General features: G+C 43.0%; 1 long non-coding RNA gene across 4 annotated transcripts; it reads left to right on the top strand.

The window, feature by feature from the left end:
• Positions 1–3,439: 3,439 nt before the first annotated feature.
• Positions 3,440–22,452, top strand: LOC123329104. 4 transcript variants are annotated; one of them, XR_006544247.1, is made up of 5 exons: positions 3,440–3,661; positions 5,574–5,685; positions 17,094–17,193; positions 21,299–21,364; positions 21,994–22,452. It is a non-coding gene; the product is annotated as an uncharacterized LOC123329104 (long non-coding RNA). The 4 variants fall into 4 exon arrangements; XR_006544250.1 differs by lacking the exon at positions 3,440–3,661 and adding an exon at positions 3,749–3,877; XR_006544249.1 differs by lacking the exon at positions 21,299–21,364.
• Positions 22,453–26,261: the final 3,809 nt, after the last annotated feature.

Below are 26,261 nucleotides of genomic sequence, written 5' to 3'. Positions count from 1 at the left end.
AGGCCTCCCTGTCCATCACCAACTCCCAGAGCTCACTCAAACTCATATCCATCGAGTTGGTGATACTGTCCAACCATCCAACTATTTACATTATGCCCCATAATTCAGTTTCCTTCCTCATTTTAAAATGGAGGCAAAACAATACACCAAGTTAACATTACCATTAATATTTTAAAATTAACATGTATGAAGAGAGGGTATAAAGGTCCTTCTGAACTTGAAATTTTAAGGACTACAATGTCTTTAGATAATTAGTCCTACCTGGGTGAAGACCTTATTTTTATTCTGAGCTTTTGTTGAATTTCTGGCCTGTATCAGTGCTTAGCAGGTCTGTAAAATCATTGTGGTTATAAAGTGTCATGCCTAAAGAGAGTCAACTATTTATGACTCTAAAGTCTCGAGAAAGCAATTGAGTGGTCCAAGGTTGCAGAGCAGTAAAATTACTTACATATCAGAATTTAAAGTTTTTAAAATATTTTCCCCTTCATTTTGTGCAATATTATCATGTTATTACATCATTATACCTGGGCAAAAATACTATCTATATGTCAAGTGAGCACATAGTGTCAGGAAAGCACATCGGAATGGGTTGGCTTATTCAACATGTCCATACAGTTCAGTTGCTCAGTTGTGTCCGACTCTTTGCAAACACATGAACTGCAGCACGCCAGGCCTCCCTGCCCATCACCAACTACCAGAGTTTACCCAAACTTATGTCCATTGAGTCGGTGATGCCATCCAACCATCTCATCCTCTGTCGTCCCCTTCTCCTCCTGCCTCCAATCCCTCCCAGCATCAAGGTCTTTTCAAATGAGTCAGTTCTTTGCATCAGTTTCAGCTTCAGCATCAGTCCTTCCAATGAATATTCAGGACTGATTTCCTTTAGGATGTACTGGTTGGATCTCCTTGCAGTCCAAGGGACTCTCAAGAGTCTTCTCCAACACCACAGTTCAAAAGTATCAATCCTTCGGCGCTCAGCTTTTTTTATAGTCCAACTCTCACATCCATACATGACTACTGGAAAAACCATAGACTTGACTAGATGGATCTTTGTTGACAAAGTAATGTCTCTGCTTTTTAATATGCTGTCTAGGTGGGTCATAACTTTCCTTCCAAGGAGTAAGCATCTTTTAATTTCATGGCTGCAGTCACCATCTGCAGTGATTTTAGAGCCCCCCAAAATAGTCAGCCACTGTTTCCGTATCTATTTGCCATGAAGTGATGGGAGCAGATGCCATGATCTTTGTTTTCTGAATGTTGAGTTTTAAGCCAACTATTACACTCTCCTCTTTCACTTTCATCAAGAGGCTCTTTAGTTCTTCTTTGCTTTCTGCCATAAAAGTGGTGTGATCTGCATATCTGAGGTTATTGATATTTCTCCCAGAAATCTTGATTCCATCTTGTGCTTCCTCCAGCCCAGCGTTTCTCATGATGTACTCTGCATATAAGTTAAATCACTAGGGTGACAATATACAGCCTTGACGTACTCCTTTTCCTATTTGGAACCAGTCTGTTGTTCCATGTCCAGTTCTAACTGTTGCTTCCTGACCTGGATACAGGTTTCTCAAGAGGCAAGCCAGGTGGTCTGGTATGCCCATATCTTTCAGAATTTTCCACAGTTTATTGTGATCCACACAGTCAAAGGCTTTGGCATAGTCAATAAAACAGAAATATATGTTTTTCTGGAGCTCTGTTGCTTTTTCGATGATTCAATATGTACATCTGTCCTAACATGTTTGTCCCATTCAGTTACAAAAGGAATTTTATTTCAAGAAGTGAAGGCTGCCTGAGATTATAAAGTGGGAGAATGAGAGACCACTGACATGAAAACAGGCTTCAGCTATGGGAACAGCTATGGGAGCTCCTGGCTTCTTACTGAAGTTTTCAGGTGAGGGCCACAGTTGTCGCCAAGTCCTCCAGGCCTCCCTGGTGGGCACAGTTGGACCCACAGCCCTCGGGCTCCCCGAGCTGGAGCCTGAAGGGCTCATGCTGGCAGGGCCTGGGGACGGGAGCGGTCACTCCACCAACCACCACACCAAGCCTGTCCCAGGCTCTGCTGCAAGTCTGCTCGCCTTTGCTCTCTGGGTCCTGCAGACATGACTGCAGGAAACAGGGCTGTGAGTCCCATCCTGATCGTGTTTTGTGGAATTTCCACAAGGCCCCTTTCAGCCCTGTTCTGAGCAAATGACTAGTCAGTCCATGCTACCATCAGCCCACAAGCAGGCTGAGAGATTGAGGCTCTGAGCAGCCAAGTGACCCACCCAGAAGGACAGAACTGCGGCCATGGAGCGGGGTCAGTGCTCCCTGCCCAGGGTGACTGCCCGCTCACAGCACATTCACATCTGCCCTTCACTCCCTCCCAGGGTGACCCCCCACTCACAGCAGGTCCACGTCTGCCCTTCACCCCCTCCCAGGGCAGCTCACAGAGCCTCCTCTTAGAGGGACTCACTCACCGTCTTTTACCAGGACTCTTGTCTCATATCCTGTCTCTAGGATCATCCGGAAGGCTTGTACCTCTGAGGCGGATTCAGTCTCCCGTCAGCAGGGCCGCTTCCCTGGGTCACACTCACCGCCGGCTCGCCCACTCCCCCTCAGACAACAAAGGCCCACTTGGGTCCCGTGCCCCCTGGCTCTGCCTGGGCGCTCACCCCCCTCTGGCCTGGCCCTTCCCTCTCAGGGCCCCTGCAGGGTCTGCAGGAGCTCCAACTGCCCAGAGTAGGCTGTCTGCTGTCCTGGGGAGGCCCCATGCTGTCAGGTGGGGCCTCCCACACAGCACAGAGGCCAGCACCCGCCTCCCGCCCTCTTCACTGTGCATGGGCTCAGGGTGGGCTCACGGCCCAGGGCGGGCTCAGGGCCCCAGGGAAGGTTCAGGCCCCAGGGTGGGCTCAGGGCTCCACTGTATGCCTGGTTCTCATCTCATCCTGGCGCTGCTCGCGGGGGAGCTACTCTCTGCCTGCTGCTCAGAGAGGGCACTCGTTCACATGCCCCTCCCAGAAGCACAGGGTTCTGGTGGGCAGGCTCCTCCCAGGGTATGGGGCTCACCTGGGCAGGTACCTGCAGGGCTCAGCACCCAGGAACTGAGTACAGGGCCCTCGTTGCAGAGCACCCCCAGCCCACCTGTTGGTCAGATCTGACCCTGAACCCCTCAGCAGGACCTGAATGAACAAACGGCTGCTCCTGGACAGGGCGGTGACCCTGGGGCTCACTACACAGCCTCCCTCCACCAAGTCTTCCAGAGACTTCCACTGAACCCGGGCACTGGGGCCTGTCTCCACACCCCTCCTCTCCCTGACTCCTGGGTTCTTCTCATTAGGAGATGGTCTTGAAATTACATCCCACAGGTGGGACAAATAAAATGATTAGAAAACAAGCCAGAGCTCCAGCCCCAAGTCCATCCTGACCCTCAGGACCCTCACCTGTTCCTTGCACCTGGCGGGCACAGTAAGGCCCATTTTCTGTAACTGAGAGCCCCTGATGGTGGAGGGGGGTGTTTGGCTCACTGAGCCCAGGCCAGCCCTTCAAGGTGAGCCTGGGCTGAGGCCTCTGTAAGTGGGTGAAGCGCCTGCATCTGGCCTCTGTGCCATACTCTGCGGGGCGTGTGGGCTGGGCTGGCGAGATGGCCTTGCAGTTGCTGTTTGTTATCAGGTCTTCTCTAGACCAGGTAAGGAAGCAGCATGTCACCTGTGCCTGCTGTTGGACGTCTCCCCGCAGCTGGGGGCGGGGGCGAGGAAGCAAGAGAAAAGGCAGTGGGAGTAGGACTGGAGAGGCAACTCAGGGAGGGGGATGGAAGGCTTCCGGAAGAGCCCCTGGGTCAGGACCGACTCGGCAAGCATGCTGTCGCTAGGGCGGCCCCAAGCCCTTCCCTCTAGCCTGTGAGGTCTTTGCTCATATTCGGGTGTTTGACCTGGGAACGTTGGGTGACGTTCAGGAGCAGCTAGCCTGGGGCTCAGCCAAGATTTACTTAGGCCTCTGATGGGTCCCCCAACTTCCCACTGAGGATGCTCCTTGGGGAGTAGGGTAGAGGAGGGGGTGGGGTAAGGGGGTGGAGACGGTGAAGGGCTGCTGGTTGCATGTGAGTCCTCACCCCTGACCATCTTCAGAATTGATCATCAGTGTGGCAAGTATCCTAACTGGGTTTTCACCTGTGTAACTGGTGAAATTAGCAGTGTGAACAGTGACATTAAATGTCCTCAGTCAGGACTGAGATGTTACACCACTTGTTCAGGTGTAAGAACCCGGGGAGGCGTGTGCAGCCCTAGGGACAGGCTTCAGACTTGACCCCTCAACATTCTGGGGTCCAGCCACTGCTTTAGCATTTCTAAGGGGCCAGTGCAGGGTTCCATAATCCAGCCTCCATCTGCCTTTAGTGAGGCCCACACTTCCAGGACCCTACAGAGCAGGGTCTGTGTGGCTGCTCTGTGGCCTCTAACAAATGACCACAAGCTGGGTGGTTTAAAACAACAAGAGTTCATCCTCCTCCAGTCCTGGACACCAGACACTTGAGATCAAGGTGGTGTGGGCCTCCAGGGGCTCCAGGATGGGGTCCTTCCTGCTTTTTTGGGTTAGGGGTTTGGGTTGGGGTTCAGGGTTTGGGTTCAGGGCTAGGGCTTAGGGTTAGGGGTTAGGGTTGGGTTATGAGTTTGTGTTAGGGGGGTTGGGAGGGTAGAGGAGGGGGTCAGGGGTGTGGAGAAGGGGGTTGGCAGTGTGGAGGAGGGGTGGGAGGGTGGAAGGGCTACCGTCTGCACATAAGTCCCCACTCTTGACTGTCTTCAGAATTGCTCATTGGTGTAGCAAGAATCCTAATTGGGTTTTTACCTGTATAACTGGTGGGTTCTTAATGAGCAATGTTAACAGTGACATTAAATATTCAGTCAGGACTAGATACTTACAGGTATCCACATACAGGTGTAAGAACCTGGGGAGGCGTGTGCAGCCAGTACCCCTGGGACAGGGTTCAGACTTGACCCCTCAACATTTTGGGGTCCAGTCACTGCTTTAGCATTTCTGAGAGCCCAGTTCTGACGCTAAGGGTTCTGTGATCCAGCCTCCATCTTCCTTTAGTGAGACCCACACTTTTAGGATCCTACAGAGCAGGGCCTGTGTGAGTTCTCTGTGGCTTCTCTAACAAAAGACCACATGTTGGGTGATTTAAAGCAACAGGAGTTCATCCTCCCCTAGTCCTGGAGACCAGACACCTGAGATCAAGGTGGCACAGGGCTGAGGTCCCTCCAGAGGCTCCAGGATAGGGTCCTTCCTGCCTTTTCCTGCTTTGGGGCTCCAGGGGTCCCAGGGCTTGTGGCCCCCTCCTTCCCACCTCTGCCTCCATCTTCATGAGGCTTCTCAACTGTGTCCTCTTTCATCTCTTATAAGGACTCTGTCAGTTGGATTGAAGGTCACCTTAACCCTAGATGACCTTACCTATGTTAGACCTAACCCTAACCCTTACCTTACCTTAACTACATCTACAAAGACCCTTTTCCCAGATATGACCCTGTTCCCGTGTTCTGGGGGGACACATCTTTGGGGGCCACCATTCACCCCATTATCTGTATATAAAATAACCCTTATTTTAGGCGTTCACCACAGGCCCATATAGATGGGCACAGACAGTGGCCACACACATGGGGTCTGGAGAGAATGAGGATCCTGGAGTCACCTGGAACAGATCATGCCTGGCTTCATCAGGTGAGGGGAATCACAGGGAGGAGTGGGGCATGGTCTTGTTCAGGCTTCAAAAAGACCTTGTTGGGTGGGATGTGAGATGCACCATGAGGGCAGGGAGCTTTGTATGGCCTGATGGAGGGGTTAGGCTTGGGCCAGGGCCATGGGTGTAGAGGGGAATTAGTGTGGGGGTTGGCCATATACCCTGGAGAAGGAGCTGACAGTCCCTGGGGCACAAGGAACTGGGAACCTGGGAGGCTTCTGTGGTATTGAACCAACCTTGAGTCCACACACCTGAGTTCAGTAAAGCTAGTCCCCTGACACCAGTTGCAGTAAAGGAGAGTGCAGAATTGTAAAGGCACCAGTATGTGGAGACGGGTAACTCATGCTCTAAACCTTGAAATCCCTGAAGTGTTTCAAGAAAGCAGTTTTATGGGCCACATGGGGGAGGGGGGCTCACAGAGAACCACTGGTGCATGGTTCTCTGGTTGCTGAGGTAACAGGCGGCTAACCTCACAAATCCTCAGGCACTGGACACTCTAGGGGTGACGTGTTCATGCTCATCAAGTAGTTAACTTCTTCCACTCAGTTGGGCTTTTAGCAGTTATAAAACAACTCTCAGAATGTGCCTCAGATACTATTATCTCCATACTTCAGAAAGGAGTTACAGCAGAGGATACAGGATGGGGTCTGTTCTGGGAGGGCCCCATTGGCTCCTGCTCGGTTACACCAGGTGTCTGGGCTCAGCAGCTGGAGAAGTTGGGGCTTCCTCCTGGGCGTGGGGAGCAGCAGGATCACAGTCCTTGAGGGGCCTGTTAGTCCCCAGGATGAGATGGGGAGGCCGTGGATGGACAGATGCACCTGGCCTGGGAGAGGGATACAGGCTGGAAATGTCACTGGAATCATTGCGGGGAGGAAGGGGAAAGGCCAGGAGGGGACAGGTGAGTTATAGCACCTACGTGCAGATGATGGTGGTTCTGTTGGACACAACTCAGAGCCATAAGGAGTGGTGGTCAGGGGCTCAGCTTCGTCCTCTTGTTCTTTGCTTATCTGTAACTTCCCACTCCTGCAGTGAGGAGCCTGGCCCCCACCATTTGCATTTGTCAGCTCTTTTCTCCTCTTCAGATTACGTATACAGTGGTCTCAGAATTGCTAGCTACTGCACTCTGGAACCCACTCCAGTGTTCTTGCCTGGAGAATCCCAGGGACGGGGGAGCCTGGTGGGCCATCTATGGAATCGCACAGAGTCGGACACAACCGAAGTGACTTAGCAGTAGCAGGAGCACTCTGGAAATATCTCTATAAAATGAAGCCCAGTGTTTACGTGCAGGCCGTTTTACCTTTTGTGTATCGATTCATTCATTTCCAAAGTCAACACATTTTGCCCCATCTCCTACAGTGAGATATCTTTTCAGTGCATTTCTAATGTGGTTAGGTTTTGTTGCATTGTGTATTCTGTTCTGCGAGTCTCCTACACTCTAAATAACTATACTTGAATAGATTGTTTGATCCCTTGGGCTATACAAATCGACAAGCGTAGACAAACGCATAGCGACAGGTGTCCATCCTAAAGCATCACAGGGAATACTTCAACCCCCTTCAGCAGATGATCTGCTTATCATCTGTGTAGCTTTGCTTTTCCTAGAATGTCATAAATGAGGTCATACTCCAGACTGTATTCTTTCCGAGTGATATACACATGAGAGTTAACCATGCTTTTCAAGGTTTGGTGGTTCATTCCTTACTACTGACGAGTAATACTCCATTGCATGTGTATGGGAGGAAAAACAATTTTCACTCTGCCCTTCCATAATACAAGACAAATCACCAGGAGGTAAAACAGAGGCATACCTCCTCTATGCTTCCCTGGTGACTTTGTGGTAAAGAATCTGCCTGTAATACAGGAGACTTGGGTTTGACCCCTGAGTTGGGAAGATCCCCTGGAGAAGGAACTGGCAACCCACTCCAGTATTCTTGCCTGGGGAATCCCATGGACAGAGGAGCCTGGTGGGCTACAGTTCGTGGGGTCGCAAAGAGGCGAACATGACTTAGTGACTAAAACAACAAATAGCTTCCGTATACATGGGAGCTACCAAAGAAACCTGAGTCACTCCCCGAAATGTCCAAAATCATCACCTTAAATGCCATCTTCAGCTAAAAACAAGACCCTGAAGTCTGGGAGAAGCCCATTATGGAAGGTAATTACACAAAACACAGTAAAGAAGGGTATGATTGTTTATAGATTTAAGTCGGGACCTCTCCATTGACAAGTTACTTGAGTTTTAATTGTCCTTTTATTTCTGGTGCAAACAGGGAAAACCCTTAAATGCAGAGATTTCTCTGTTGTAAATGTCCATCACAAAATGGCAATTGCTACTTAGTTTACTGAGAGTCCTCTTTTTTTTTTTCTTTTTCTTTTTTTCATGGAAGCGGACTTAAGCAATCCTCACAGCAGAGAGGCATATTTTGGGGTGGCATGTTCTACTTGCTTTGACATGGATATACCCCAGTTTGATTATGCATTCATCTGTTGAAGGATACCCTGATTACTTCAAGCTTTTAACTATTATGGATAGTGCTGCTGTGCCTAAGTTCATCTTCGAGTTTGGGCATGGATTTTTCAAAGCAGTTTCCTAAATACTGGAAGTACGATTGTTGGATCCCAAGGTGAGGTGTGTTAAGCTTTGGATAAAACTGCCCAACTGTGTTACAAGGTGGCTGTGCATGCATCCCACCAGCAGTGAGGGAGCGTTCCTGCTCTTCCTCAGCCTCCAGCAATTGGTATTGTCATATATTTAGAGTTTAGCAGCCTAATATATGTAGTGTGATAGCTTGTGACTTTAATTTGTAATTCCCTAATGGTGGATGATGTTGAGTGTCTTTCTATTTTTTACTATCTGTATAACTTTTTTTGGCTGGGTTGTCTGTTCAGATCTTTACTTATTGTTTATAGGGTTGTTCAAGAGGTCTCTGTCTATTTTGTGTCCAAATCCTGTATCAAATATGAATTTTGCAAATATTTTCTCCCAGTTTGTGGCTTGTATTTTGATTTTCTGAATGAGGTCTTTCAGAATAGACATCTTTATTTCTATAAAGTCCACAATAGTTTTCTTTTGTGGACTGACAGCTCGTGTGTTAAAACTCAAAGCTCATGATATACAGGCCAAACCCAGGGTCATGTAGATTTTCTATGTTTATGTCCACAATTTTGATAGTTTCAAAATTTAAATGTCTGTTAATAAATTTGAGTGAATTTGGTGACTACATTTCATTCTATACAGTTTCAAGTTAATTATTCCTTAACTATTTTGGAGAAGTTTTGGTTGTTGGCAATATTTCAGTTTGAATTTCCATAGTTTAATAGACCACCCCTCAGGGCAGTTCTGCTAGGAGTCTCCACTTAGCTGCGCCTGCGCGAGTGAGGGAGGCTTAAGCTGCGGTTCCCATTGGCTGGCAGGGAGCGACCCCGCCCACCCGCACCTCAGGCGGCATTCCCGCTCTGCCTGAGCACCTGGCTGCCTGTGGCTGCTGACGGGAGTCTGGTCTCCTCAGGACCCATTGGTGTTTCGGCTTTGGGGCATTGTGGGGTTAGTTTAGGCTGAATGGGTGTCCTTCTAAAGCACCGGGAATAAACATGATGCCCCAGGAAGCTGTATCACAGACACACTGTTTTGCGTCCCCCGTGCCTGGAACTGGGGCCATGCATGTGGTCCTTGGAGTTAATCAGAGCAACGAAATGGAAAAACGATCTAAGTGACTCCAGACATTGCCAGTGTGGTTGTGAAGGGGAAAGGCTTAAGCCGCATTGCAGGACTGGAATACAGAAAATGTGCGCTAGCTTCCTGCACTCGCGTTCCAGAACACTTCCAGAAGGACCGAGGGGATCTCTGAGGCCCTTACTAGGAGAACAGAGTCGTGAACCCGGCAGCCCCGGCGGCGTGGGCGTGGCCGTCCCTGCGCAGCTGTCTCCTGACCGTCGCGCAGGGGCCTTTCCACAGCGAGTTCCCCTGTTTACAACGGGCGGTGGAGCAGCCCCTCTGAGAGGCTGGACCACAGTGGGAGCTGCTGAGTAGCTCAGGTCCTGGGGATGCTCCCGTGAGCCACACGTCTCAGGGGGAGGATCAGGAGGAGACACAGCAGCCCAGAAGGGCGAGGGCCAAGGAAAGGGCCTTAAAAAAGCTAAGTTCCAGATTCCCAGGAACCAGGTGTTTCCACTTTAGGTGGTGAGTCTGTGTGTCAGATGTCTGTCCCGGTGCCTGCACATGGGCTCCTGGAAGCCCTGGGCGGCTGCATGTGGCCCAGGGACCCCGTGTGCCCGGCTATCACCATGCAGTGACGCTGCCCATGGGTCCACACCGGACCAGTCGGAGAGGACCCTCCTCCAGGCCCAGAGAGCAGACTGAGAAGCAAGAGGACTGGAACGGGGTGGGGGCCCTGCTGTACCCCTTTATCGTCCCAGTTCTGGCTTTCTTTGCACTAAGATCCTTCAACTCTCGTCAGCCTATGCCGTCCCTGCCATCAACAAAGAGTGAGTTTTTTCCATGCGTTTCTAAGTCATTTAGACTCTGCTGCATTCTGTGTTTCATTCTGTGACACTCTCATATCCTAAATTACTAAATTTGAATAGATTATGATTTACTAACTGAGGTCTAAAGATCTATGGGTTTATACAAATGCACAGTGGTAGATATTCATCTGTAATGTCAGTACAGTCGCTCAGTTGTGTCTGATTCTTTGCGACCCCGTGGACTGCAGCCCACCAAGCTTCCCTGTCCATCACCAACTCCTGGAGCTTACTCAAACTCACGTCCATCGAGTCGGTGATGCCATCCAACCATTTCATCTGTAATGTATCAGATGGAATATTGAACCTCCTACCTCATAATCTTTTTCTAAGTCTGTTTTGCCTTTTTCAGAATGTTGTATAAATGGGGTCATTAGTGTGTAGACTGAATTCTTTCACTTAGCAATATACACGTAAGATTCATCTATGGTTTTTGCTTGATTTGATGGTTCATTCCATTATATTTCCAAATACTATTCCATTGCATGTGTATTGGAGGAAAAATAATGTTCCCTTTATATTTCTCTTTTCCTCATTGAGACTTTCCCCCACAACAAAAGGCAGATGAACTGGAGGAAAACAGAAGCTTATTACCATGCATACCTCCTATATGCTTGTAAGGTACCTAGGAAAACCTGAAATGGCCCAAGCCTGTGACTTATGGGCTATATTTAGCTAAGAACAAAAGAAAGATATTGTGGGGGGGGGGGGCACGGTGGAATGATTTGGGAAGTTTGGAGGCAAAGCACAGTAAACAGGGGCCTGGATATTATGCAGATTTACATCCAGGCCATCTCCATGGACTACCTTCTCTTAAGACTTTGTTATCCTTCCATTTCTGGTGCACAGGTGAAGACAGCCTTACAAGTGGAGATTTCCCTAATAAATGTAAATTTAATTCCTAAAAGGGCATTTTCAAACATTCTCCTGGATCTGCTGTTTTTTAAATGTCAGTCCAGAATTATGCTGATGTCCAAAAGACACAACTTGGGGTGGCATATTCTGCTCCCCTTGATGTACATGTGCCCTAATTTGCTTATGAATTCATTTACAGAAGAACATTCTGATGTCTTTCAGTTTTTAACCAATTTTTAACCCAGAATAGAGCTACTGTGCATTATTTTATGCTAGTTTTTGTTTGAACAGTTTTTCAAAGCTGTTGTCTAAATACAAGAGGTGTAGTATTGCATCCTAGATGAGTCTGTTTAGCTTTGGAAAAAACTGTCAGACTGTCTTCCAAAAGTGGCTGTGCCGCGTCCCACCAGGATCCTGAGTAGGTTTTTTTATGGTTGTTTACTGTCAGTGTACCCTTTGTGGCCAGGTTTCTGTTTCAGTCTTTACCCAGTTATTAATGGGTTTGTTTGGTCTAGAGTTCTTGGTATAATTTGAGTACAAATTCTTTATCCAATATGCATTTTTAAAAATTTTAATTATTAATATTTGGCTGTGCTGGGTCTTCGTTGTGTGGGCTTCTGTCTAGTTCTGGCGAGCAGGGGCTACGCTGGTTGTGGTGTGTGGGCTTCTCACTGTGGCTCCTGTTGTTGTGGGACACAGGCTCTGGGGCTCATGGGCTCAGTAGTTGCAGCTTCCGGGATCCAGAACACAGGCTCAGTGGTTGCGGTGCGTGGGCTTAGCTGCTCCACAGCATGGACAGGGATCCAACCTGCGTCTCCTGCATTGGCATGAAGATTCTTTAATACTCAGCCACCAGGGAAGCCCTCAGCCATGTTTTAGATTCTAGTTTGCCACACCCATATCTGGTGAGAGAGGCCAGTATCAAGAGGCCTGGGAGCTGGGAGTGCTCAGCCACAGTTCTGGCTGTGCCATCGAAAGCTTTGGGGCCTTTGGTGAGTGCCTGAACTTTCCTGGGACTGTTTCCTCTCTTCAAAAATGCCATGCTTTTGGACTGTAGCCCACCAGGCTCCTCTGTCCATGGGATTTCCCAGACAAGAATACTGGAGTGGGTGCCATTTCCTTCTGCACAGATACACATTTAAAGATATTTTCTCCTGGTTTGTGGTTTTGATGCAGGAAGGAGGAACCCCTTCCATGGCCTGAGAGCGGGCTCTTGTCTGATACTTGGAAATGAATTGTCCGAGGAGACATGTGCTGTCAAAGCAAGAGGTTTTATTGGGAAGGGCTGCCTGGGTGGAGGGCAGGAGGGTGAGGGAAGCTGAGAGAACTGCTCTGCCACGTGGCTCACAGTCTCAGGTTTTATGGGCGTTGTATTAGTTTCTGGTTTGTGTGTTGAACAGGGTCATGGAGATTTTTGGCTCCATTTCAGTTTGGGTTTCCAGTCTGAGTGCTCACAGCAAAGCTGGTTCTGGGTGAGCCCTCTGGGGTCTGTGAGCGCCGTGCTGCCAGCTCTTCTCTGGCAGCCCGCAGGGGGCGCCAAACCCCCCTCTGACCCGTGGGCACAGGACACTTTGCCTTCAGACTCTGCTAGGTGACCACCTGGGGGGAGCTTTGTCTCCTCAGGACTGTCAGGGCTTGGGCTTCTGGATAATGGGGCTGCGTCCAGGCTGAGAGGAGCGGGGTTGCCTCAGTGCCCACCAGCAAGGAGGCGCTGCAAGAGGGAAAAATGAGGATGAACTAGACGTTTCCTGTGTCCAGCTGAGGGCTGACTGGAGGTCCATCTCAGAGGACTCAGGGGGGAAAGAGCTCCATGTGCAAAATTAGTTAGATTTCTGTATGATCTAGAGGATGGCCAGTGATGTTCTTTGATGTAGGTGGCCAGTTTTCCTGTCACTGTTTCTTGAAAGGACTGTCCTTTCCTCTTCGCATGTTCTTGGCTTGATTTTCATGAACTGTCCACATACATATGGCTTTATTCCTGGGCTCTCTATTCTTTCCTCTAGTCCTTGTGCCTGTGTTTATGCCAGTTCCTCAGTGTTGTGGTTATTACAGCTCTGTGATGTAGTTTGAAGACAGAGAGGAAGATGCCTCCAGGTTCCTTCTTCTTTCTTAGAGTCTTTTGGCTGTTCAGGGACCTTAGTTGTTGCAGAATATTACTAGGAATATTTCTATTTCTATGAAAAATGCCATTGGATATTATAGTTTTATTGCAGTGTGTTTGCTGATGGCTTTGGTTGGAATGGAGAATTTAATAACTAATTCTTCAGGTGCATGAGCATGGAATATTTTTCTGTTTATTTGTATTTTCTTTGATTTCTTTATCAGTGCTTTCTAGTTTTCTGACTACTTTTATGTCCTTGGTTAAGTTTTTCCTTAATTTTTGTTTCTGAGTGTTTTTAGTGTATAGAAACACAACTGATTTTCGTATATTGATTTAGATTGTAAATTGTAGTATTTTATATGATTGTAAATTGATCCCAAATTATTCAACTTTACTGAATGTATTCTAACAACTTTTTGTGAAGTTATGTGGGAAATTTTATTTGTAAATTCCATGTGGACTCCTTCAAGGGCAATGAGCATCACAACTTCCCTTGAACTTCGTCTGGGTAAGTCTTGGCCTCTATAAGAAAGTTTCAAGCCTGTCTGATCTGATTTTCTTTTGCGGCATTGACATGGTTGTTTTGAAAAATAATTTACGTTTCAGTAACTTAAAATGTGCAGGAAACTCTTAATAATGGTAAAAAAATACTCACATTTGCCACATCACCTAAAATACTCCATGCGTTTTATCCAAAATGGGCGCATTCTCCTGTGGAACCAGCACATAATCTCCAAAATCAGGAAATCATATAGTTTCTACATTATAATGTAATCCACAGCCCCATTTCCACTTTCAGCAATTGTCCAATTGTATGAAAGTATCTTTTTTCCCATCGTCATCCAATATTTTTTTTAGACCGTTACTGAGATTTTCAAACATTTGGACAAACCTGGTGGATGTAAAGCAGACATGGTGAATATGGGATCTGGGTGGCCTTTTCTATGTGGATTTTTTCACTAAAGATGTTTTTAATGTTTATTCATTTTGTAACATGTACCAATACTACATTCTTTTTCCCATAGTAATTAAAAATAAATAACATGCCATTTACCATTTACATATTTGTAAGCATACAGTGTTGTAGTATGAACTACCTTTACTTGTTTTGCAAACCAGTTTAATAATGTGCACCTTGTACATGCTTTGGAGAAACTCAGGAAACTGAGTCAGTGACTGAAATGGCCTAAGATATCACCTTAGATACTGTCTTCATCTAAAAACCACACAGGGGCTTCCTGGTGGTCCAGTGGCCAAGACTGGACACTCCTTAAGAAGGAGGCCCAGGTTCCATCCCAAATCCGAGAACTAGATCTCCCATGCCACAATGCAGAGTTTGCGTGCTGTAGCTAAATATCTGGCTTGTCTCAATGAAGGTCGACCTGGTGCAGCCAAATAAAAAACAAATAAATATTAAAAAATAAAACTAAAGGAAAGGAAGGGTATAGTTGTTGTACAGATTTACATCTTAGCTTTCCCTATTGATAAAAAAAAAAGTTTCACAAGACTGTCATCCTTCTATCTGATATATACAGAGAATTCCTTTGAAATGAGATTTCTCTTATAAATGTGACTCAGAAGAGCTGTCTTGAACTTGGGTTTCAGAGATGATCATGTGTCCTCTTAAAAAAAAAGTTAATTAAGTCCAACTAATTCTCATGCTGAAGGGGTATATTTTGGGGTAGCATTTGCTCCTCTTCACTTTGGATGTATCCCAGTTTGTTTACACAGTCATCTACTGAAGACATCCTGATATTTGAAAGTTTTAGCTATTAGAAGTAGAGCTCCTGTGTATAATTGTGTGATAATTTTTGTCTGGACACTTTTTCAAAGCTGTTTACTAAGTACTAGACATGTAGTGTTCAGGTCACAGGTGAGCCTAGTTTAGCTGTGGAAAAATTCAGCTAAGTTTCTCTGTGGCATGTGGGATCTTCCTGGGTAACGTATTGAACTTGAGTGTCTTGCATTGTCAGGCAGATTCTTTACCACTGAGCCACCAGAGAAGCCCTGCCCCCCACCCCCCTTTTTTGAGTTTCCTGGATCTAATAGGTGTGCAGTGCTACTTCACTGTTGTTTTAGTTTGTAATTTCCTTATGATATATGATTTTGAGTATTTTTGATATGCTGATTTACTATCTGTATATTTTCTTTGGCCAGGTGTTCAGATTTATACATTTTAAATGAGGTTGTTTGTTCCAGATTTTTTGGTATAGTTGGAGTACAATCCAGAAGTAGATGTTTTTTGGGAACACCTTTGCTTTCTCCATGATTCAATGAATGTTGTCAACTTGATCTCTACACTTACGGTAATAAAAGAACCATTGCTATTTAGAATGCGGGGGCTTTACGGAAGTCATTAGGTCATGAAGGCTTTGCTTTGCCCTCATGAACTGAATTAGTGCCTGCTCATGCTTAGTCATGTCCAACTCTGCGACCCCATGGACTGTAACCCGCCAGTCTCCTCTGTCCATGTGGTTCTCCAGGCAAGAATACTGGAGTGGGTTGCCATTTCCTGATCCAGGAAACATTCCCTACACAAGGATCAAACTCAGGACTCCTGCATTTCAGGAATATTCTTTACTTTATGAGCTACTAGAAAAGCCCATGAAGTGGATTAGTGCCCTCATAAAAGAGCCCAGGGCACTCCCTTGCCCCGTGTGATGTGTGGGCACAGCAAAAATACAGCCATCTACAAACCGGGAAGAATGCTTTCATCAGAACCCAATCTAATCTTAGACTTCCAGCTTTCAGAACAGTGATAAATAAATGCTTATGTTATAATTACTATAGCAGTCCAAACAAGGTAAAACAATCATCAACATAATGTTCAGATATCAACAGAGTTTTCACCAGAAGACTATGCATCAGAGAATGTGATCTGTTTGATTTCACTTGTGTAAAATTCAGAAAAAGACACAAACTATGTAGAGTGCTAAAAATAAAGATTCATCTAACTTGAGGAATACTGACTCAGAAAGAAGATATTTGTCTGATGCAGTGTTGGTCTTCTACTTGGTTTAGAAGTTTGGTCATAAATGCATTTTTACTTTGAAAAAATTCAATAAATTGTAAACTTATGTTTTGTGCACATTTTGAATGTGTACTGTAAACGTTGGAAATATATTAAAAATGATACTACTCTTCAAAGAAGCAAAACTTCCTTTGAATATGAAAGCAGTCTCTTTGTCTACTGAAGGCAGAATGTATTAGTTTGCGAGGGCCACTATAACTAAGTACCACAGACTGGGGTGGCTTAAACAAAAGAGACTGATTTCCTTGCAGTTTGGAGGATAGTAATTCAAGATCAAAATGTTAGTAGGGTTGGTTTCATTCTGAAGCTTCTGTCTGGCTTATAGACAGCCACCACCTCCTGTGTCTCTCATAGTCTTTCCTGTGTGTATTCTTGTGTTCTAATCTCCTTTCTTAAAAAAGATACCAGTCATCTTGGGTTAGGATGCACTATTTGAACCAATTACAATTTAATTTCCTCTTTAAAAACTATATCTACAAATTCAGTCATATTCAGAAGTACTGGGAGTCAAGATTTTGATATATGGATATTAAATAAACTTTTCAACCCATAACCCAAAGTGAGATGGTAATAGATTGTGGCACAAAGTTATGATAATTGTGTGGAAGAAATAGTGTTAAATTGGATTAAACAAATATTACGGGTAACAGAATATGGCATGAGTATCGATGGCAGACATCAGTATTATGAAGCAGACTTCCCAATGTATGAAGGAAAATATTGACACAGAATCTAAAAAAGAAAAGCACTAGAAACCAGTTGGGCCCCATGGCAAATCTGCATTGTACCCAATTGTTATTTCTCAAGAGAACTCATTTAGTGCAAAATACAAGCTAACAAAGCAATTACTTAATACTCACCTATATGTATAATCTCTTAAGGAAATGGCATCAATCTACAAGTAATATAAATCCTGCCTGCATTATTCAGCAGAAGAGCCATGACATTGATGCTCTTTCTAAAATGGCTCTTCCTTCAAAGGTATGTAGACTTCTGTATTATACATTTATTTATAACCATCAAAACTCTGCTTATTTGGGCAATCATGTGCCAAAATTAGACTTACAATTCATAAATAACAAGAAAGAAAAAGGAAAAACCAATGACCAGAAAAGTGTGGATATGCACTATTTTAGGTAATATTACTTATATAATTCATTGAGTCATTTAGGTGGATGATAAGGAATATACTGAATGCTATTCTCTATGATTCTTTACTTAATGACTAATAGCTACCATTTATTGATGACTACCCAGTCCATGGATGTACAAAGTGTCAGGAATGACTGAGCATGCACACAAACACACACAGACATGTATGGAGAACAGTATGTTCCATAGTGCATATTTTCTGTTGCATAATCCTCAAAATAAACCTGCCCATATAAGGAATCCATTTTGACCAAAAAAAAAAAAAAAAAATGATGAAGCCCAGAAATATTAAGAAACAGTGTCCAGAGTGCATGGATCAAAATTGTTAAAGCCAGAATGGGAATTCAACAAGTTGACTCCATAGCCCATGTTTTTACCAGTGAATTCTACTCAGTTCAGTTCAGCCATTCAGTTGTGGCTGACACTTTGCAACCTATGGACTGCAGCACGTCAGGCCTCCATGTTCATCACCACTTCCTGGAGTTTACTCAAACTCATGTTCACTGAGTTGGTGATGCCATCCAACCATTTTATCCTCTGTCATCCCCTTCTCCTCCCACCTTCAATCTTTCCCAGCATCAGGGTCTTTTCAAATGAGTCAGTTCTTTGCATCAGGTGGCCAAAGTATTGGAGTTTCAGCTTCAACATTAGCCCTTCCAATGAATATTCAGGGTTGATTTCCTTTAGGATGGACTGGTTGGATCTCCTTTCTGTCCAAGGGACTCTCAAGAGTCTTCTCCAACACCACAGTTAAAAAGGAACAATTCTTCAGTGCTCAGCTTTCTTTATAGTCCAACTCTCACATCCGTACATAACTACTGGAAAAATGATAGCCTTGACTAGATGGACCTTTGCTGGAAAAGTAATGTCTCTGCTTTTTAATATGCTGTCTAGGTTGGTAATAACTTTCCTTCCAAAGGGTAAGTATCTTTTAATTTCATGGCTGCAGTCACCATCTGCAGTGATTCTTGAGCCCCCAAAATAAAGTCTATCACTGTTTCTACTGTTTCCCCATCTTTTTGCTATGAAGTGATGGGACCAGATGACATGATCTTAGTTTTCTGAATGTTGAGCTTTAAGCCAACCTTCTCACTCTCCTCTTTCACTTTCATCAAGAGGCTTTTTAGTTCTTCTTCACTTTCTGGCATGAGGGTGGTATCATTTGCATATCTGAGGATGTTGATATTCCTCCCAGCAGTCTTGATTCCAGCTTGTGCTTCATCTAGCCCAGTGTTTCTCATGATGTACTCTGCATATAAGTTAAATAAGCAGGGTGACAAGATACAGCCTTGACAGACTCCTTTCCTGATTTGTAACCAGACGGTTGTTCTAACTGTTGCTTTCTGACCTGTATACAGGTTTCTCAAGAGGCAGGTCAGGTGGTCTGGTATTCCCATCTCTTTCAGAATTTTCCACAGTTTATTGTGATCCACACAGTCAAAGGCTTTGGCATAGTCATTAAAGCAGAAATAGATGTTTTTTTCTGGAACTCTCTTGTTTTTTCAATGTTTTTCCAATGGATGTTGGCAATTGGATCTCTGGTTCCTCTGCCTTTTCTAAAACCAACTTGAACATCTGGAAGTTCATGGCTCATGTATTGCTGAAGCCTGGCTTGGATAATTTTGAGCATTACTTAACTCACATATGAGATGAGTGCAATTGTGCAGTAGTGTGAGCCTTCTTAGGCATTGCCTTTCTTTGTGATTGGAATGAAAACTGACATTTTCCAGTCCTGTGGCCACTGCTGAGTTTTCCAAATTTGCTGGCATACTGAGTGCAGCACTTTCACAGTATCATCTTTTAAGATTTGAAATAGCTCAACTGGAATGCCATCACCTCCACTAGCTTTGTTCACAGTGATGCTTCCTAAGGCCCACTTGACTTCACCTTCCAGGATGTCTGGCTTTAGGTGAGTGATCACACCATCGTGGTTATCTAGGTTATAAAGATCTTTTTTGTACAGCTCTTCTGTGTATTCTTGCCACCTCTTCTCAATATCTTCTGCTTCTGTTAGATCCATACCACTTCTGTCCTATATTGTGCTCCTTTTTGCATGAAACATTTTCTTGGTATCTCTAATTTTCTTGAAGTGATCTCTAGTCTCTCCCATTCTATTTTTTCCTCTATTTCTTTGCCAAGGAAGGCTTTTTTTTCTGATTGTGGAGGAAAGTTTTCTTATCTCTCCTTGCTATTGTATGGAACTCTGCATTTGAATGGGTATATCTTTCTTTTTCTCCTTTGATTTTTCACTTCTCTTCTTTTCTCAGCTATGTGTGAGGCCTTCTCAAACAACCATTTTGTGTGTTTGCACTTCTTTTTCTTGGGTATCATCTTGATCCCTGACTTCTGTACAATGTCATGAACCCCCCGGGCATATTTCTTTAGGCACTCTGTATATCAGATCGAATCTCTTGAATCTATTTTTCACTTCCCCTGTATGATTGTAAGGGATTTGACTTAGGTCATAGCTGAATGGTCTAGTGGTTGTCCCTACTTTCTCCAATGTAAGTCTGAATTTAGCAAGTGAATTTGGCAAGTGGTTTTGGATAATATTTGTCACCTTTTTTTTTTTTTTTAAGTGAACCACTTTCTCTACTCTCTTGAGATTTGTTTCAGTGTTGCATGAAGAATGATGATGCCAAGGTTCTTGGTTAGGTCATGTTCCTGGTTTTAGTTTCCAATTTTCAAAATAATTTGTGGGTGACCTTGAACCACTCATTTTGTGTCATTCATCCAGTTAATTTTTAGGATGAAGTATCTGACCTCCAAGATCACTTCTGGCTCATAATCTCCCCAAATTTTGATTCTTTTGGAGAATTTAAAGCAATTTTGCTATTTGCAGAAAATTCAGGATAGTTCTGTAAAGCACTTTAAAAAATGGATCTCATTTATACATTTATTTATATATCTATCAATTTTTTTATAGTTAAGCATCTCTAGTATAAATTGTATTTAACCTTGACTCTTTTCCTTGCTCTCTCCCTGTTTAACACACACACACACACACACACACACACACACACACACACACATACAGACACACTCACACACACAATGCTTTCTTGTTTTAAATTCCCTTTTTCTTGAGGGAGTGCAAGTTAAGTTATAATAATCTGGTGCTGTTGAGTTTGCCTTATGTATCTTCTCCATAAAAGGTGAGAAGGAACTAAGGAGTCTGGGATCCTTGGGCACTGAAGAGGAAAACTTTGCCTGAGTATCATTCTGTCCATGATTTCCCAGCAAAATTGAGGTAGTACAAATGGGAATTTGTGAACAATCTTGGTTTCCACTCAGATTCTTTAATCTGCTAGCTATCTTTAATGTCTGAGCCACCAGAGAAGCACCAAGAATACTGGAGTGGATAGCTATTCCTTTTTCCAGAGGATCTTTAGGACTCAGGGATCAAAACTGGGTCTCCTGCATTACAGGCAGACTCTTTTCAGTCTGAGCCACCAGGGAAGCCCCTACTATCCATATTTTGTGGAGAAACTGAACCTCAGAATTATTTTACTTAGATTTTTTAAAAAAATATTTTACCCTTCAACACAGAGAGAATACTGATCACAATCACAAATAGGTGGTGAGATCTTGTGAACTGTTGATGGGTGAAAATTCACAGCCCATTTCAATTTTTTGACCGCCTCATCAGAGACAGGCATTGTGCTAGGAATTTCCCAATGTTGTCTGCGATCCCCATACCTCACTGTGAGACAGCAGTTTCCTTTTTCTACAGATGAACTTTGAAACTGAGAATCCTTACTTTTCCAAAGACAGGCAGTTAATTATGGTGCAGAGTGAAGATTTTATTTCCACTCTAACTGACATCGAAGTTGATGCTCTACTGACTCCAAAAAGAGCCTAAGTTCACTGGTAAATTGTTCTACTACAGTCAACTTCTCCACTGATGACCTCTACTTGTACTCATTCTCCCTAGATGTTTCTATGTGATCTGTACTTTTGAGGCACCTGGGATCTCTTCAACAGCCATGAGATGCATAGGGTATGCATTGCTGTGTTTGGCCTGAAAAATAATGCTTATTAGAACTAAAGTACAATAGAAAAGAAAGTGACTGAACAACATTGTATAATGCAAACCAAGAATGTTTTCCTGAGGTGCAAGGTGCTTTCCTGAGGCAGATATTATACCATGTGAAGATGGGAGAGATTATACCTATGATATTAAGGATACTGGTCACATAATGTTATCAGAAGACATTCTTCTGATTAACCCTCCTTAACTTCCCTTACTCCTGAGATGTTTCTATAATTTTAATTATAATGTGTTTCATCATTATCTGGATAGTTCCTTGGGGAGATGCTCTCAATGTGTTCAGTGTTCAAGATTCTATTATAAATAGTGAGGAATTATCATTGTTTTCTTGCTGCTGAAGGTAGATCTGCAAATTTTATACTCTCTGCAATAGAGATTAATGCAGTCACATCTTTAGTTTTTAGCCCTTTTTTGAAGAAGAGACTAAGACCTTACTTGTAGACCTATTTGTTATCACAGTGTTTTATTGTCTGGAATTATATACTTGGGAAATATTACTATTTATATTAATAGTTGATATAAAAATTAATAAGAATATCTTGCTACCATAGGGACTTACAAGAATTTTTGTTCTTTAGGTTTTGCCTTTTATGTCTTCTCTACAAAAACCAGTGATTTCCACATTGTGTTTTAAAATGCATCTGAATGGAATTGAAAGTATTGTGTCAGTGGAAATGATTGTTACTCCCAGTGCAGTCACTAAGTTGTGTCCTACTCTTTGCCATCCCATGGACTGTAGCATGCCACGCTTCCCTGTCTTTCACTATATTGAAGAAATAATTATACCTTTGCTGTATCATGTGTGTGTGTAAAATTCCTGAAAAGTTAATGAAAGTGATGTTTAAAAAATTTCTAAATTATACATTCTATATGCTTAATCACTTTAAAAGATGATGCACAGTTATTTAATAAAGTGGCTCTCTATGAGAAGTTACTTCAGTCATCTGGCCCTAGGACTATGGGATCACATCCTTATGGCAGAAAGTGAAGAGGAACTAAAAAGCCTCTTGATGAAAGTGAAAGTGAAGAGTGAAAAAGGTGGCTTAAAGCTCAACATTCAGAAGATGAAGATCATGGCATCCGGTCCCATCACTTCATGGGAAATAGATGGGGAAACAGTGTCAGACTTTATTTTTTTGGGCTCCAAAATCACTGCAGATGGTGACTGCAGCCATGAAATTAAAAGACGCTTACTCCTTGGAAGGAAAGTTATGACCAACCTAGATAGCATATTCAAAAGCAGAGACATTACTTTGCCAACAAAGGTTCGTCTAGTCAAGGCTATGGTTTTTCCTGTGGTCATGTATGGATGTGAGAGTTGGACTGTGAAGAAAGCTGAGTGCCGAAGAATTGATGCTTATGAACTGTGGTGTTGGAGAAGGCTCTTGAGAGTCCCTTGGACTGCAAGGAGATCCAACCAGTCCATTCTGAAGGAGATTAGCCCTGAAATTTCTTTGGAAGGAATGATGCTGAAGCTGAAACTCCAGTACTTTGACCACCTCATGTGAAGACTTGACTCATTGGAAAAGACTCTGATGCTGGGAGGGATTGGGGGCAGGAGGAGAAGGGGACAACAGAGGATGAGATGGCTGGATGGCATCACTGACTCGATGGACGTGAGTCTGGGTGAACTCCAGGAGTTGGTGATGGACAGGGAGGCCTGGCGTGCTGCGATTCATGGGGTCGCAAAGAGTCAGACACGACTGAGTAACTGAACTGAACTGAACCTTGAGAGGCATAGAGGACCAATGGTGGTCCAAGAACTCTGTTTTTCAGGCTCTCTAGCCATGTCAAGCTCTTCTGGTTCATCAAGCATGAATTATCAAAAGGATAACTTTTCCCATTTTTTTGGATGATAATCAAACTGCATTTTAAATGTAGAGAAATAGAATATTAGAAAAAGTTATCAAGAGGCAGTAGTGATATAAAGTTGTTGAGTGTACCCCTAGAGTTCAGTTAATTGGTTTGCATTTCCGTCTGGCCAGTTTGCAGATGTCTGATCCATGGAGAGCCTCTTAGTCTGTCAGTGCTTCAGTTTTCTCATTTTTCAGAAAGATATGCTAATTAGAACCTCTCTCATGGGACCTTTATTTATAAAAGATTGTGTAAGGATTCAACAAAAGTTAGCTATTATCTTACCTTAAAACCGAGACTGTTGCCACTAGAACAATTTTTTAAAATATAGATTTTATTAGTTATGGACACAGTAATGCATTCTATGAAGCTGATATGGAGAACAGGATGCTTAAAAATCATGTATGAATATCCCTGAATGTCTACAATATATAACTAATGTAGTCAGTTTGAAGTGTTCTAAAATGAATGAGACAAACTACTATTACAGAGCTAATGATTATGGAAAGTGGAAGAAAATCCACATATCACACAGGAAGAGAAATTCTAAAAGTAGTATTATTTTATGTTTCTTAGGTGCCTTGATGATTTTTTATATATTTTCTACTTATTTGCTGTTGTTGTTCTGTCACTAAGTCATATTTGGTTATTTGAGACTCCATGGACTACAGCATGCCAGGCTCCTCTGTCCTTCACTATCTCCTAGAGTTTGCTCAGACTCATGTCTGAGTTGGTGATGCTATCTAACGATCTCATCCTCTTATAATTAGTTGTACCAATAATCCAAATCAAACTCTGTTAATTAGGTAATTATGGGTTCACCAAGCAGAGATAAGAGTTTTTATATATGAAAATTATTGGTCTTAGCTCTATCTCCCAGTCAAAATCAGTAACTCTCATCTGGCTTAGTTTATCCACACTTAGAAACCAGATCTATGATCATGAAAATATAGGGTACAGGTGAACTCAGGCCAGAATTGAAATATCAGTGACTGTGTTATGTGCCCAAATCATTTTCTCTATGGTGTATTTAATTCCCATATGAATAATTGCAGGGATAGGAAAATTGTTTACAGAGATTAATCAACTTCCAAATTGTGAGTTGCTACTAGTTGGAGGGAGCCATGATACAATCATAGAGTTTATACATTTTTAAAAATAGTTCCTCTTCTAACTTTTTATATTTTCATTTCCTCAATATTTTTACATAAATGGCTAGTTGCCCATAACTGAAAAGTCACATCCTCAAAGAGATCTTTGACCAGTCTGTGTGCAGCTTGCCTCTTCTTATTTCTGTGTTTATCAGCACGCTCCGTTTTCATCTCACAGTAGTTCCATTCCATAAATTGTCTCGTTTCTGTATTTTTCATTCAGTCCTTTTCAAAAAGAATCAATTATGATGCAAACCAAAATCTTGTGTAGCTTGTTCAATTTCATATTGCAAAACTTAGACTACTTCTAGATATAATATAATAAATAATAAAATATATTTGGTATAACATCGGTTTTGATGTTTGTACATGAATTATTATAAGCAATTATAACTACAGACCATTTTATGTCATAATATTCCCTTCAAGCAATGTTATTATGGGGATCTTAAATTCCTGAGATGATGTTAATCCTACAGATGCATCCCTAAGTACTCAGAGCAGTTTACTTCTCAGAAGACTTATCTGGGGAAGTGTATTAAACAGAGAAAACATTCCTTGTGGACATTTTAATTGTAATGACATTGAATTTGAAAATAATTAGACATATAATGGATTGTTGCTGAAAAGCAGTAGAATCTTAAATAAGACAATAATTTTAAAAGCATGGCTCCTGAATTTTATATGTATATAGAATTTATCTATTGATATAATTTTGATATGGTGATTGAACCACTTGTGGTTTACTTTTCTGAGATAACTGTTAAACTGATACAGTCTGTGTTGTTAAATACCGCTTACCTCATCCTGCAAGCAGCAGTAATCAAGCAAGTGAAATATATAGCTAAGTAAAATAAAACATGAATAGGATTTTCATACATTGAAAGCTTTTTATATCATATGCCGGCATAGTGTATAAAAGTATGTCAATGACTAGATTGTAAGACCAAGGTTTAAGACAATCATCCCGTAAAATTGCGTAGATAAGAAGATATCTTCTGGACTTGTGGCTCAGTGGATAAGAATATGCCTACCAATGTAGGGAACATAAGTTCGATCCCTGGTTGGAGGGAGATTCCACATGCCATGGAGCAGCTAAGCCCGAGAGCCACGACTACTGAGCCTGCACTCTAGAACCTGTGAGCCACAGCTATTGAAGCCTGCTCACCTGGAGTCAGTGCTCCAGAACAGGAGAAGCCCTGCAGTGAGAAGCCCACACACCCCAACCAAGAGGCGCCCAAGCACAGCCAAAAATAAACAAACAAATGCATTTCTAAAAAAGGATATCTTCCAAGTCATAGGGAAATGAGTAAGTTAATATTACATGTGCATTTGTATTAATATAGACAATGACAGGCAACCATCATACACAAAAATAGTATTCAGTGGCATTTCAATGATTCACTCTTAGTACTTCCCTGTTCAGCACAAAGTGGTTGTCTGACCTTATTGAATATTTACATTTATGAGTCTCAAGTCATTTCCTATTAGATAATATGTTTAAATGGATTTGGTCATTCTCTGATGACTCTCAGTCTAGCTTTACTTCTATTAGCACTCTATGATGTTAGCATCATTGAAATAATTTAGCAAAAATAAGTGTCTAATACTAGTAGTATGTGAATGTAATTGTTTTAGAGTTAAGAAACTAATAAATATTGTAATGATTACTTATAAGGCCTATTAAAGGAAATAAATGATTTTATGCTCATATTAAACTTTGTGCAAAGTCTACGTTGATTTTTATATTATTTGAACTAGAATACTGTTAAACATGACTCAATTTTCAAGGATAAAATAAATCAGTTTGTTTCTTTTAATTTGTCCATAGGCATTGCAGA

This window comes from Bubalus bubalis, chromosome 14, assembly GCF_019923935.1.
Source record: "Bubalus bubalis isolate 160015118507 breed Murrah chromosome 14, NDDB_SH_1, whole genome shotgun sequence".
Lineage (NCBI taxonomy): Eukaryota > Metazoa > Chordata > Mammalia > Artiodactyla > Bovidae > Bubalus > Bubalus bubalis.
Note: the sequence above shows the minus strand (reverse complement) of the source record. Positions and strands in the feature narration are given on the sequence as shown.